General features: G+C 25.4%; 1 protein-coding gene across 4 annotated transcripts in view; it reads right to left on the minus strand.

Annotated features, from left to right (window-relative positions):
* Nucleotides 1–2,398: 2,398 nt before the first annotated feature.
* Cip4 (formin-binding protein 1-like Cip4) overlaps nucleotides 2,399–12,520 on the minus strand; it is a 450,065-nt gene continuing 439,943 nt past the window's right edge. For 2 of the 4 annotated variants that reach the window (XM_075370231.1, XM_075370230.1), the window contains exon 13: nucleotides 10,162–11,578. The gene's annotated coding sequence lies outside the window, so the exon portion shown is untranslated. Of the gene's footprint in view, nucleotides 5,799–10,160; nucleotides 11,579–12,520 lie in introns of those variants that run through there. The other 2 variants (XR_012756958.1, XM_075370229.1) reach the window with 2 other exon arrangements.

Below are 12,520 nucleotides of genomic sequence, written 5' to 3' on the forward strand. Positions count from 1 at the left end.
GCGGGATTCTGCAATGGAGCCGGTGGGAATAGGAGGTCTGTCCGCCTCTCCCTAGTGAACCAGACCAGAGTCCTTAACTTTAACATAAATTTAATCTAATTCTGGGGTTTGAACTAAGTTGAGTTCACTAAGGGAACTAGGACTAAATTTTGTTGTTGCGATCAACATGTTTGGTGGTATGTTGTGTTTATTTTGCCTCAAATTATGAGACATTCACGAAATTGGCTCATAATAAGTAGAACTAAATATGGGGTTTGTTAGCTAATTCAGAGGGATACGATGTACAACATTCAAGATGTCCGGATGAGACCTACAATGAAGGCAAAAGCAGAGTTAATAAATCACTGATGCAAATATCTATCGAGGCATTTACATCGGTGGCATCCAATGAGACCAGGCTTATTACTATGAGATGTAAAACGTCAGAAGGTGATAGACGACTTCCATTAAAGCCCAACAGGAAGGGGGGGCCTGGAACTTGGTGGGTGCCTTCCCCTAAGGGGTTGGGATGTTGACAGGCACTACTCAGGCATTTAAGGTTCTAAGGCTGTTGAGTCTTCAGCATAAAATGGTTTTCAGTGTGGAGAAAACCACTATGATACTTCTTAAAGGTCATCTCGCAGCAATCCATCATCTGTGGATTGTCATGGACGACCTTCCGATTAGGTATGTTACCATTCAGAAGCATCTGGGTGTCACCTTTGACAAGAAGCTTCAATTCAAGAAGCACCTTCAGTTTGTTGTGAAGAAGGCCATCGACGCCTTCTTTGATGTCCTAAGAGTCATCCATCCCAATTGGGGGTTGAATTATTGTGCCATGCGTAATCTTTACAAAGGTGTCTGTGAGGTCATAATGTTGTAGGCTGCGCCCATCTGGGCTCGTCATTTACAATTCCAGTGTTATAATGATATTCTTTTGTGAGCCCAGTGTCTTTTGTTGTTAGCTGTTGTCGGTGGCTACAGAACTATCTCGAGAGAGCAGTTTCTGTGATGGCCGGCATTAGAACCCTTGATATTCTAGCTACAGAGCACAACAAGCAGTACATCTCTAAGAATGTAGGCCTTCTTACTTCTGGGCGTAGGTGAGAAATTCAAGACTAAGGTTTTGACTCTTGGCAAGCTAGGTAGTACGATTCTTCTACTGGTCGGTGCACGCATGGTATCTTTCCAAATGTTAGGGAGGTGCAAGCAATTAGTCGGGTCTACCCCAATCGGAACACAACTCAATTCCTTTCAGGACACGGTGCCTTTAGAGATAGTTTGGTTTGGTTGACTCCAGCTTGTGTCTAGAGGGTAGGGTTGATGATACTATGGACCATGTTTGCTATGTTTGTCCCCGGTATGAAGCTGAATGTACCAGAGTTTTTACGGAACTCGAGAGAGTGGACTCCTTCTTTGATCTGCAAGTCAACTGGAAGACTTGCAGAAGACTGGAAGACAGAGAATGGACAATTGTGGCTGGCTTCCTTCGCTTCCTCACCCTGAGCAGGATGGTCAAAGGGGTATAGAGTAGAACCTTGGGTGGCTAGGGACCAACTAGGCAGTTGATTGGCCGAAGGTGGCTTTTTTTTTCTTTTATGTAGCATTACAACCTAAGATATGCTACATATGATCATGGACTGTCCAAATCATTAATGAACATCATTTTTTTATTTTATAAAAAAATATTAAAATAATTATGTAATTTTATAAAATAATCAAGACAAAAGATATCTAAAGAACAAAAGATGGCTCTCACTTCCCGAGTTATATTCACAATATGTTAGATGGTTCATTTATTAATTATATTAAGACCAGAATATCTTTATAACTTCTATTTGAAATGTTCAAATACTGCTGTATTTCATAACTACAAATTTTTAAAAATCTTTTTGGCCTTTACTTCTTTATAAATGCTTTCAATTTTATGAATACTGGTTTTCTATTAATAATTTATTAACTTTTTGTACTTTATTATATTTTTCTGAAATTCTCCAACATTCACTCTCCTAAAAAAATCAAAAGTGACCATTTGCATGATTTCTTAATATCCGTAAGATTTAAAAGAAATTAAATGCCAACTATTTAAATTTTATACAAAGCTGGATGCAAAACAAGATCTGAAATAATCAATCAGGGCAGATGTCTGGCAAAACTGAGCTTCTTCATGATAACACTACCTTTAGAACTCAGATACTGTTCAGCAGCTTTGGCTTGAAAGTGTTTTTGATTAAACTCTATAAATACCTCTGATAAAACAACAAAATATCATCTGAACGGTTTACAACTCAGAAACATGCTGAGAATGACCACTAACTAGTGGTCGTAATGTAAATGGTAGACATTTACATCATGACCAATAGCTTCAAATGATATGACCAATAAACATTTCAAATAAAAGGAAATAATATACAGAATAAACAAAATATGGAAATCTAATTAGTTCCATAAAAATGTTATATTTCATAATGAGCGTTCATAATAATAATAATAATAATAATAATAGCGCTAGAACAGTTTTACAAGTCCCTAAAAATAATAAGGAACATAACTCAATAACATTTATTTACATCGCATACAATAATAATAATAATAATAATAAGCTTACGGTATGTATATATATATATATATATATTAACTAGAAAATACGGTATTACGACAAATCAAATTGTACAGAATATTAATACAAATTTCATACCATTCATACATCAAATAATAACATACACTTATTAAAACAGTATAAGACCATTCCTTGTAATATATATATATATATACTTTTTTAAACATGTAATAATTATACCATGACACAATGTCACAAAATTATAAAATAATTTTACAGAAAATTATGAATTATCTTTAAAAACAATGGTCATAAAGATACAAGGAATTAATGAAAAAATAAATGTACTACTGACATTATCCTAGGACGGACCAATAACAACAAAACAAAAATGATGACACCTTTCTAAAATATATATATATATATATATATAGATGTTTGTATAAATATTATTATTACTGTTACTACAAACATTTTTTTTTAAATCAAAAATATAAGTTAACAATAACTGTATTCACAATAAATCATAATATTATTTGTTACAAATTATAAACATAGATTTCCAGAAAAAAATTAAATTAACTTATTGATAAACTACCTATGTATTTGCAACCAATTTTACAAAAGAATATAAATATTACTAATTATTATTAATAAAAATTAATTAATATTTTTTGTTCATATAACACAGCTAAAAATTTTCTATAGTAAATACAAATATAATAAAACTATTTTTTTGTAATTACAAAAAACAATCTTTAAATATAGAGTTTTTTTAACAAAAAGAACATATTTTTATAGAAAAATTCAGAAAAAAATGTACTGGCAACTCAGAACTAAAAAACTAATACAAAATTATAGCACAGTTCACACAATCATAACATAAAATTTTGTATATGACAGAGCATATTTAACTGGAAATAAAAGAAGTTGGTAAAGAATTAGTTTAGTTGTTCTATCTGACATCATAATTTGTATAACTTTTATTATTATTTTATTATGCAAGCATTTATTTTTTTATCAAATATAATCATTTTTTATTTAGATCAAAATTAGAAGTCAGTAAATGGTAATGGCAGAATCATTTTTATCTGAAAAATGTCGGAAAAAGAGCTGATTACTTACAATATCATAAGGCTAAGCCAAGTATACCTCATGTTGGCTGAGCCAGAAGCATGTTGAATACTTGCTTCTGGAAGTATTGGTGTTCAACCAGTCTAAATACCTTCGTCTTCCTTTTTCATCCACAAAAATATTCTGAAGAACTTACTACCTAAATCTGCCACATAAATATAAAAAAATGACATTTTCTTACTTAAGCTCACAATTGCAATTATATAGATCCCTGTATAAGATTGGTTTAATTCAAATTAACGATTGAACATAAACATCACAGAATGTTTTATTTTCTTAAAAGTGAAATCTGAAGTAAATTAGATTTCTTTGTAGTATAATTCCAAAAACTGATTTATTTTTCAACCATAAAAGATATTTGTAAAAAAACTTTCTATTTGTAAATAGGAAGTTAAAATAGCTAATAATGGAATTAATAAATACAAAAACAAAAAATGTCTAATTTAATTGAAATGTAAATTACAATTAAACAATTTCTTTCATTCTTTTAAAATAAATATTATGTCCAAAACTGCACTGGTGAAAAGTGAATGTCTAGTAAATGTAAAATCAGGAGAATAGGAAGTCTTATGTGCATATCTGTACAGTTATTTTTTTGAATCCGTGTTACAATATAACAATAAATTATATATAACAAAGTAATAAATTACTAAGGTATGCATTAAAAAAAGAAGCTTTCTTTGAAGAGTTGTATCTTACAAACCACATCAATAGGAAAAATTGAATTTCTCATTAAAATTTGTCCTTTTCTAAGTTAATTTTTGAGAGTTACAATTTATTTGATGAAAAACTGTAACAATTACAGAAATTACACATAAAAATTACGTTTTTTATCTGTAATAATGGGAAACTACAAAAATTACGTTTTTTATCTGTAATAATGGGAAACTGCTGTTCCATAACATTTATATGGAAACCGTAATATATTCCATAACTTTTTTTAAAAGATTATGTAAAAATATTCTATTTATATATACTAAGAACAGTGTTTACGGACTTTGTTTAAATGTTAAAAAATGCTTTCAAAGGTAAATTTCAATATGGTGAAAATGTAGAGATATTATTATCTCAGCTTTTAGTACAAAAGGTGTGTTTTAATAACAATATTATTGAACAAAAATAGAACATAAAAAAACATTTAAAAAGAAGACAACATTTTCTAATTAAAATGGTTAGGAATCACAGCTATTTTTAAAAATAATACAGTTGCATAATATAATCACAAGAAACGTCATTAAGATGATTGTTCTGTATGAAGTGACTATTTCTTCTATGATTCCTAACAATTTTAAAAAACTTTCCTTCAGAACCCTTTGTTCAAATGATTATTATTATTAAGCAAAATCATGAAACCACTAGCAAAATGTAATACCGTTACTAAAACACATGATGTAGGGCAAAAATTTTCTATTTTTACCAAAAATCCAAAATAACTAAAAACAAAAAAGTAATATATATATATATACATATACTACTAAGCATAAAAAAAACTAAATATTTAAATAATAATTAAACTACCCTTAAATATTCTTAAACATTATTTTTTTAACATAATCTCTAAAAAAAACTGCAAAGCAGAATGATAAGGCAATTTTAGTTATAGTTTTCTGTAATTCTAACAGATTTTCAAAATAAATTGCAAAACATAAAAATAATGCAAATAAAAACAAGTTTTAATGACAAACTCAATTTTCCATCGATTAGTTTCTAAGATAAATAACTCTTAAAAGATAATTTTTTTTTTAATAATTATTATAAGGTATAAAAAATTACACCATGTAAAGATTCAGCCTAACTTCCAGCAACTAGGAATCATAGTAGTAAAATGGAACAGCTTTCTCATGCAATTATGGAAACAATATTTTCAAAGAAGAGTGAGATTAAAACTAAACTTCAAGGTCAGTTTTATTTTTGAACACAACATTCATTACCAAAAAATTTCTAGGCAGATTTATTAAGTACATGGAAAATGCCAGAAATAATTTTTAAAAAAATACTACCAAAGAATATCAAATGATCCAAAACATCCACTGGTCATGGCAGGAAAAATGCTTCCTCTTTTTCTGCACCAGTAACCATCACCGGCACTGAATTCAAAAATGTGTTGAATTGGAATAATGAACTTCTGCAAAAATAATTATAAACCGTATACAATAAATATAAAATACACAATTTTATACATTATTTTTATAATACGGCTTATTAAAAAAAAAAAAAAAAAAAAAATGCATATTTTACAACACTTAACCTGAAATTAATGGGAGTATTTCAAATTAATTCAAATTTCATCCTAAGTCTGCTTAAAAATTTTGCTTCATTAAAAAGATTGAAATGCTACCTGTGGTAACTATTCATAAAGTATTATTTAAAATATGAAATTCCAGCAAAATATGCAAGAAAAAGGTTTTTTAAATGATTTTCTTTAAAAACCACCATATTAAAACTTCTATCAATGACTAAAGAAAAAATTATTGTCAATATAATTGTTATAAAATAACCAGATATGAGCTTCTTTTAATACTAAAAAAAATGTATAAAATAAAATTATACTTAAGTTTTGTTCAATTAAAATACGCAAATAAATAAAATAAAATTATATTTAAAAAAAATAAATTGAGAAAATATACAAATTTATAATAAGGAACAAAAATATAACATTTGCAATATTGATACAATGCAATATTATACATCTGCATAACAAAACAAAAAAAGGTATTAAAAAATAGATTTAAAATATCAATAGTATGTTATAAAGAAAGAAATAAAAAATTGAAAATGAAGGGTGAGCATTATCAGTCTCGCAATGGTAGTCTCTCGTTGGCACATATTTACACAATAAAACTAACAATCAACAATTTCAAACATACATATAAAAATTAACACATACACATATACTGGCATTCACACAGAAAATGCATGCTTGGATGCATACATACAATAATTAGAACCATTAAAATAATTACTTTTGCAATAATTTGTAATAATAAAAACAATAATAATAATAATAATAGTGTACAATAAAAGACAAAAATTCTAGTATATATTAAATGTTATGAAAAATGTATATCTTTTTAAATTATCTATGAAGGATAAATTTTATATATATATATATATATATATATATATATATATATATATAAATATCAATGCACAAATTATTAATAATTTCTTTTTGAAACACATACAAATTTAAGTAAATATATTTAGATTTTAGTAGCTAAAATTAGCATTCAAGACTTTTAAAAAAACGTCCTTGTATATCTTGTTAATAAGGTCTATATCTAGTCAATACTGGAACTGAATAAAAGAAGAAAATCAGCAAAGAAATTGACATGTACGAACATACTATTTGATAATATTTTAGTGAAATCTTTACCCGAAGTAGGCTCTATATGAATCAAACCTGACTAGAACAATATACGTATTTTTTTTTCTTAGAAAACTATTTCTAGTACTATTTTTTGTATGTAATTAAATATTTTATAAGTAGTGTTTTATATTTCATTATTATTTTTAAAAAAATATATTGGATCTAGTAATTAATAAGAAAATATACTTCTCCCTACTTAAAATAAAAGCTGTGAATTATAACTCAACACAGATTAAAAACGAAATCAAAACTTTTTAAGGATCAAGCAATAGTTAACAACTAAAAAAAAGAAGTTAATATGGAAGATGATACTTAAACTTTAAAATACCAACCTTTGTAATGAAGAAGAAATTTCTACAACGTGATTCAAAAAACATAAATCTAATTAAACTTTCATGCATCCTTTATATTTACATAATTAACCATTATATAAATAAAAATTGATTAATCGCTACTGTGGAACAAATAATATTAATTATTATTTTGTTTCTTTCAATCAATCGATCAATCAACATCTAGAAATGATAGAATTTAAAATCATTTAAAAATTGAATATAAAACTTTTAAGGGTAATAATTACGTACAATGTTTGAGCCAGGGAGCAAAAAATTTATAAGAAAATAGATTCGCTCCTAGAAAAAGCAAGATTTTTATTTTAAGAAAAATTATGAAAGAATCAAACATAACAAAAATGAATTATAGACAAATAAATCATCAAAGTCCAGAAATACTTAAATGCAATTGCGGTGATCTACGCATCAGTACTGATCATATCAATAAATTAAATAAGAAATTATTTTAATAATGCCTTAAAAATTTTTTAAGTACTAATTCCAGTGCTTCGATCTGTTATGATATTGCAGATAATTACCACAATACTGTGTTTTTTTATATAACTAATTAACAATTAATTTAAAAATGATTAATATTATGAAATAATATTGATTTTTTTCAAATTTTACTATATAACTATTTGAAAAGCATTCAATAAACTAGTCCAATAGTAATTATTCTTCAAACTTTATATTTCTTTTTTTTTTGGACTACAAGCATTATTCCAAAAGGATTATCCCTAATACTAACTCAGTGAAAAATATAACACAACTATTTTAAAATACAGATACATATTTTTTTTTATGTATACATATACTGTATTATATATATATAAATTCTGACAGATTTTTTTTAATATAATCCATAAACCCAATACAGGACATTAATATAACCTACAAATAGAAGTTATTATAATTCATATAACATTTACTTGTACAATGTTTTCATACTGCAATATAATATTTACTGTTTTCTATTTTTAACATCACATTAAAAAATGAAAGATTACTCTAAAATAAAATCAGAAACCAACATATACATAAGACCTACAAAAACAAGACTTTTTCTCAGACAACACAATAATAATCCACACCAATTAATGAATAAAATAAATGACTGAATAATAAAGATTGATATAGCAATCAATGTGTAATTAACTACTAAATGTTTTCTCGTATTTTATTTTTAAAAAATATTAAAGATTTATAAAAAAAACTATAACAAAGATTAATAAAATATTGATTACTTTCCATCAAAAGGGTTGCAAAAATCTTAAGCACCTTTTTACGTAAACAACATAAATATGAAAATTGAACAAATTAAAATTCCAACTACAGCCATAAAAAATGTAAATGGCATTAAAAATTTCCTGAATGTTTGTTTACATTACGCAAATTATTTCTTTTCAAAGATATGAATTAAAAAAGGAGGGAAAGGTTTATCACAAGTCATTTAGAGATTCAACAAGAAGTTACAATATATTTTAATCCAAATACCCAATATACTAGTATTTCTGCCTTATACTTTAGTAATGTAATTTAAATAATTATAATAGTTAACTGTTACATAATATTAGGTTACTGTGATGTCATGGCAGTTCACTACAATACCTAACACTTATCAGCAATCACATATTATTGTATTATACAAATATATATTAATTTAGACTTATAATAATCAAATTCCATAAATCACAAACTAGACTTTTGTAAATATTAAGCTAATTTATAATAATTACATTACATATATTCAATACAAGTACATTTATGTGTTTAAACCTGTATAAATACATTAATAAAAAATAATAATCTTCTTTCATTTTATTTTTATTTTATACCTATAAAATTGCTAATGCCAAAAATACAACCTATGCACTTTATACAGGTATATATTGGCACATTGCCTGAACGTTTAAAACCATTTTCATGCTATATTCATATGCATACAAACATTATTAATTGTATTTTTCAAAAATACTAATTACAATTAAATGTAAAACTATTATTATTATTATCATTGTTATTATTATCTATATGCAGAAACAGCTAATTTTATAGTAAATATATTAATAGAAAAATATTTACACATCACTCTCCACCTAAGTAATTAATTAATTTTTTTAAATTATTCAAATAAATGACTATACAACATTTAATATATACATTCACAATTTATTAATTTCGGCAAGTATAAAATTTTATTTAATGTTAATCTATCCACAGAATCTTAAGATGTAACAAGAATAAATTCTGTTTTTAAATAAGAATTAGCTTGATATAAATATTTCTGACACATATACTAGCTTATAGGCATATATATGTAATAGAGAATTAAATATTGCGAAAAAAAAAGTTTTATTAATTTTTACAACAATATTCAATGAAAAATAAACAGATAAAATGAAATTCTTTGCAGGTCCATACAAAACTATTTTTGAATTTCCATATAAATTATTAAAATTTTTAATGTGGCTTATCTTTTAATTTTAAATCTTGCCATTAGACTTTAAAAAAAAATGTACCTTAGGATAACACAAAACAAAATTAAGTTTGTGTGAAAGCTAATTAAAAGATGCAATTAGCTGCTTAAAACAAACATATCTGGATTCTAAATCTAACTAGAATCTCTTTAATATAAAACATTTTAGTTAATTTATGAACAATAAAATTTTTAAATAAAAAATATTTCTTACACATTACACAAGATATACATACACAAACAATATTTAAAATTAAAAAAGGGGATATAGTCAACTAATATATATATATATATATATATATAGTAAATAACATTGGAAAGTCTTGGGTTTATGATTATTTTGATGACATTAAAAATAAATAAATAAATAATGAACAAATGGGGTTAACAGAGAAGTTTTAAACACAGGAATTTATCAAGTTTTATGTATAAAATTCTATAAACAATACACAAATTAAAATACATACGATTTTAGAAATGTGTGCATATTTATAGAAGTAAAGCTTTATTATAAACTTCTACAAATGCCAAATTATATTTTACAGAGTCACAGCTCTATAAACATAAAGACTTATAAAAGAATATAAAAATTTGTAAAACTTGTGTTTAAAGTTTTCTGATAATTACTATAATTATACCATAAAATCATTAATATAATTATATGCACACATATGCGTGCATGCCCAAATACACACACAATTGGTGGGTAATTATGTGTAATTATGTAATGTTAAATCTTGACAAGAAACTGTTAACAAAAATTAATCAATAAAAACAAAAAAATAAAATTAATTAATTAACTAAACTAATTAATTAATACTAACATTTAATATACATATAACAAAATCAATTTAAAAAAAATCCAGAGTCCATTTAAAAGATTTGATCCTGCTGTATAACTATACTGAAAGCAACAATTTTTTATAATCAAAGATTCTCCATAATATAAATTACTGATAACTTTCATATCATTCACTTTAGTGACTATCATTAATAAACCTTCTCTGACACACCCCAAGGATTAAACTAGACTATATTATTAAGCTAAATCATTAAAAAAAAAACATGTAATTCACAAATGAGTACTGCAATTAGCTCACATTACAACAAACTAGAGAAATCAGCAAAAATATATTTTTAAAAATAGCAACACTTTAACAATATTAAAAAAAGATAGCAAAGATTTATCTGTCATACTGCAATCATTTAATAAACATTACACTGATTTTGAATCAAATAATTTATCTAAAGAATGAAATATGCCATTTTAAAAACATCAAACCATTATAATTGTAGATCATAAGATTCTGCTGATTAAATAATAATTACCTTATTATATAATAATAATAATGAATAATTATTAATATTAACATTAACAGTTTACATTAATATTATCATTATAGTCCAATATATACATAAAATAACATGATATTAATGTATAGATGATACAGTTTACATATTGTATTATATTAAAGAACTACAACAGGCGTTACTGTATACATAATTAATAATTCATACATACACTTCTCAATTTATATATTTATGTAATTAAGTTATTTATAAAATCAATAGTCTATATTAAAATAATAATAATATGCATTACACTCATGCAGTAGCGAATAACTTCTTCAAAATACATATTATAATGACCAGTAACTGTTCATTTTTATTCATATTTCTGAACTAGTTTTTAATTATGTCTTCAATTGTTTACAACTAGTTACCTGAAAAAATATACAATAAATTAATATATTTCAAAAAGAAAAAAACTTATTAAAACTAATATTGCAGAATTAATAAATATTAGATCATGAAGCAGAAGTTTTTTCCATATTAAGTAATACTATCTTCCATTACAAATATTAATATTTAATATGAAAAAAGGCAACTGAAAATTGAAACTTTTTTCTACAAAATCTGTTTCTTTAGCAGTGATTTATTTCAGGTGGCTAAAACACAGAATATATAAACAAGATAAAATACAACATATAACCTGCCAGAAGCAGTATCAGATTTTTAGTACCTGCTACAGTTAATATGATTTACATCAACACCCATGTTAATGATGTACTTCAGTCACTGGACTTAAATTAATAGCCTCTCTCAGGTGTCATAAATCTAAAAATGAGAAGAATAAATTGCTAAATCATTACTGAATCTAGAGCTTGAAAAGATGTAGTACAATCTAAAATCAAGTTACCCCCTCCCATACCCATCTAAATGTGATACTGCTTCATAGGTAAAGAAAATCAGGTATTAAGCAGAGAAATAGAGGTATTTTTTTTATCATAACCAGAATTTTACTATTAGCTAAACATTATGAACCTAACCTTAAACCTTTATTTTTTATTTATACATCTAATAATTTGAGCATAGTACAATCAATAACTCTTTCATATTCATTTAAGTCAAACCACACTAAAAGTGTATGTTTTAATGCTGTACCTCGATATCACATTTTTTTAAATTTTATTTCTGTAATTCTCCAATTATTAATAATTTAATTTTTTATTACTACTGATTTACCACCATAAATTAACGTTTTCCTATATTTATTGGGATGTTTTGGGCAAAAAAATTTTTAAAAGCATATTATCTATAGAATAGATCTATCAATGCATTTGATCAATGACAAGGTATATCCAAGGTACTAGAATATTTTATTC

Source organism: Lycorma delicatula, chromosome 7 (assembly GCF_047948215.1).
Source record: "Lycorma delicatula isolate Av1 chromosome 7, ASM4794821v1, whole genome shotgun sequence".
Taxonomy (NCBI): Eukaryota; Metazoa; Arthropoda; class Insecta; order Hemiptera; family Fulgoridae; genus Lycorma; species Lycorma delicatula.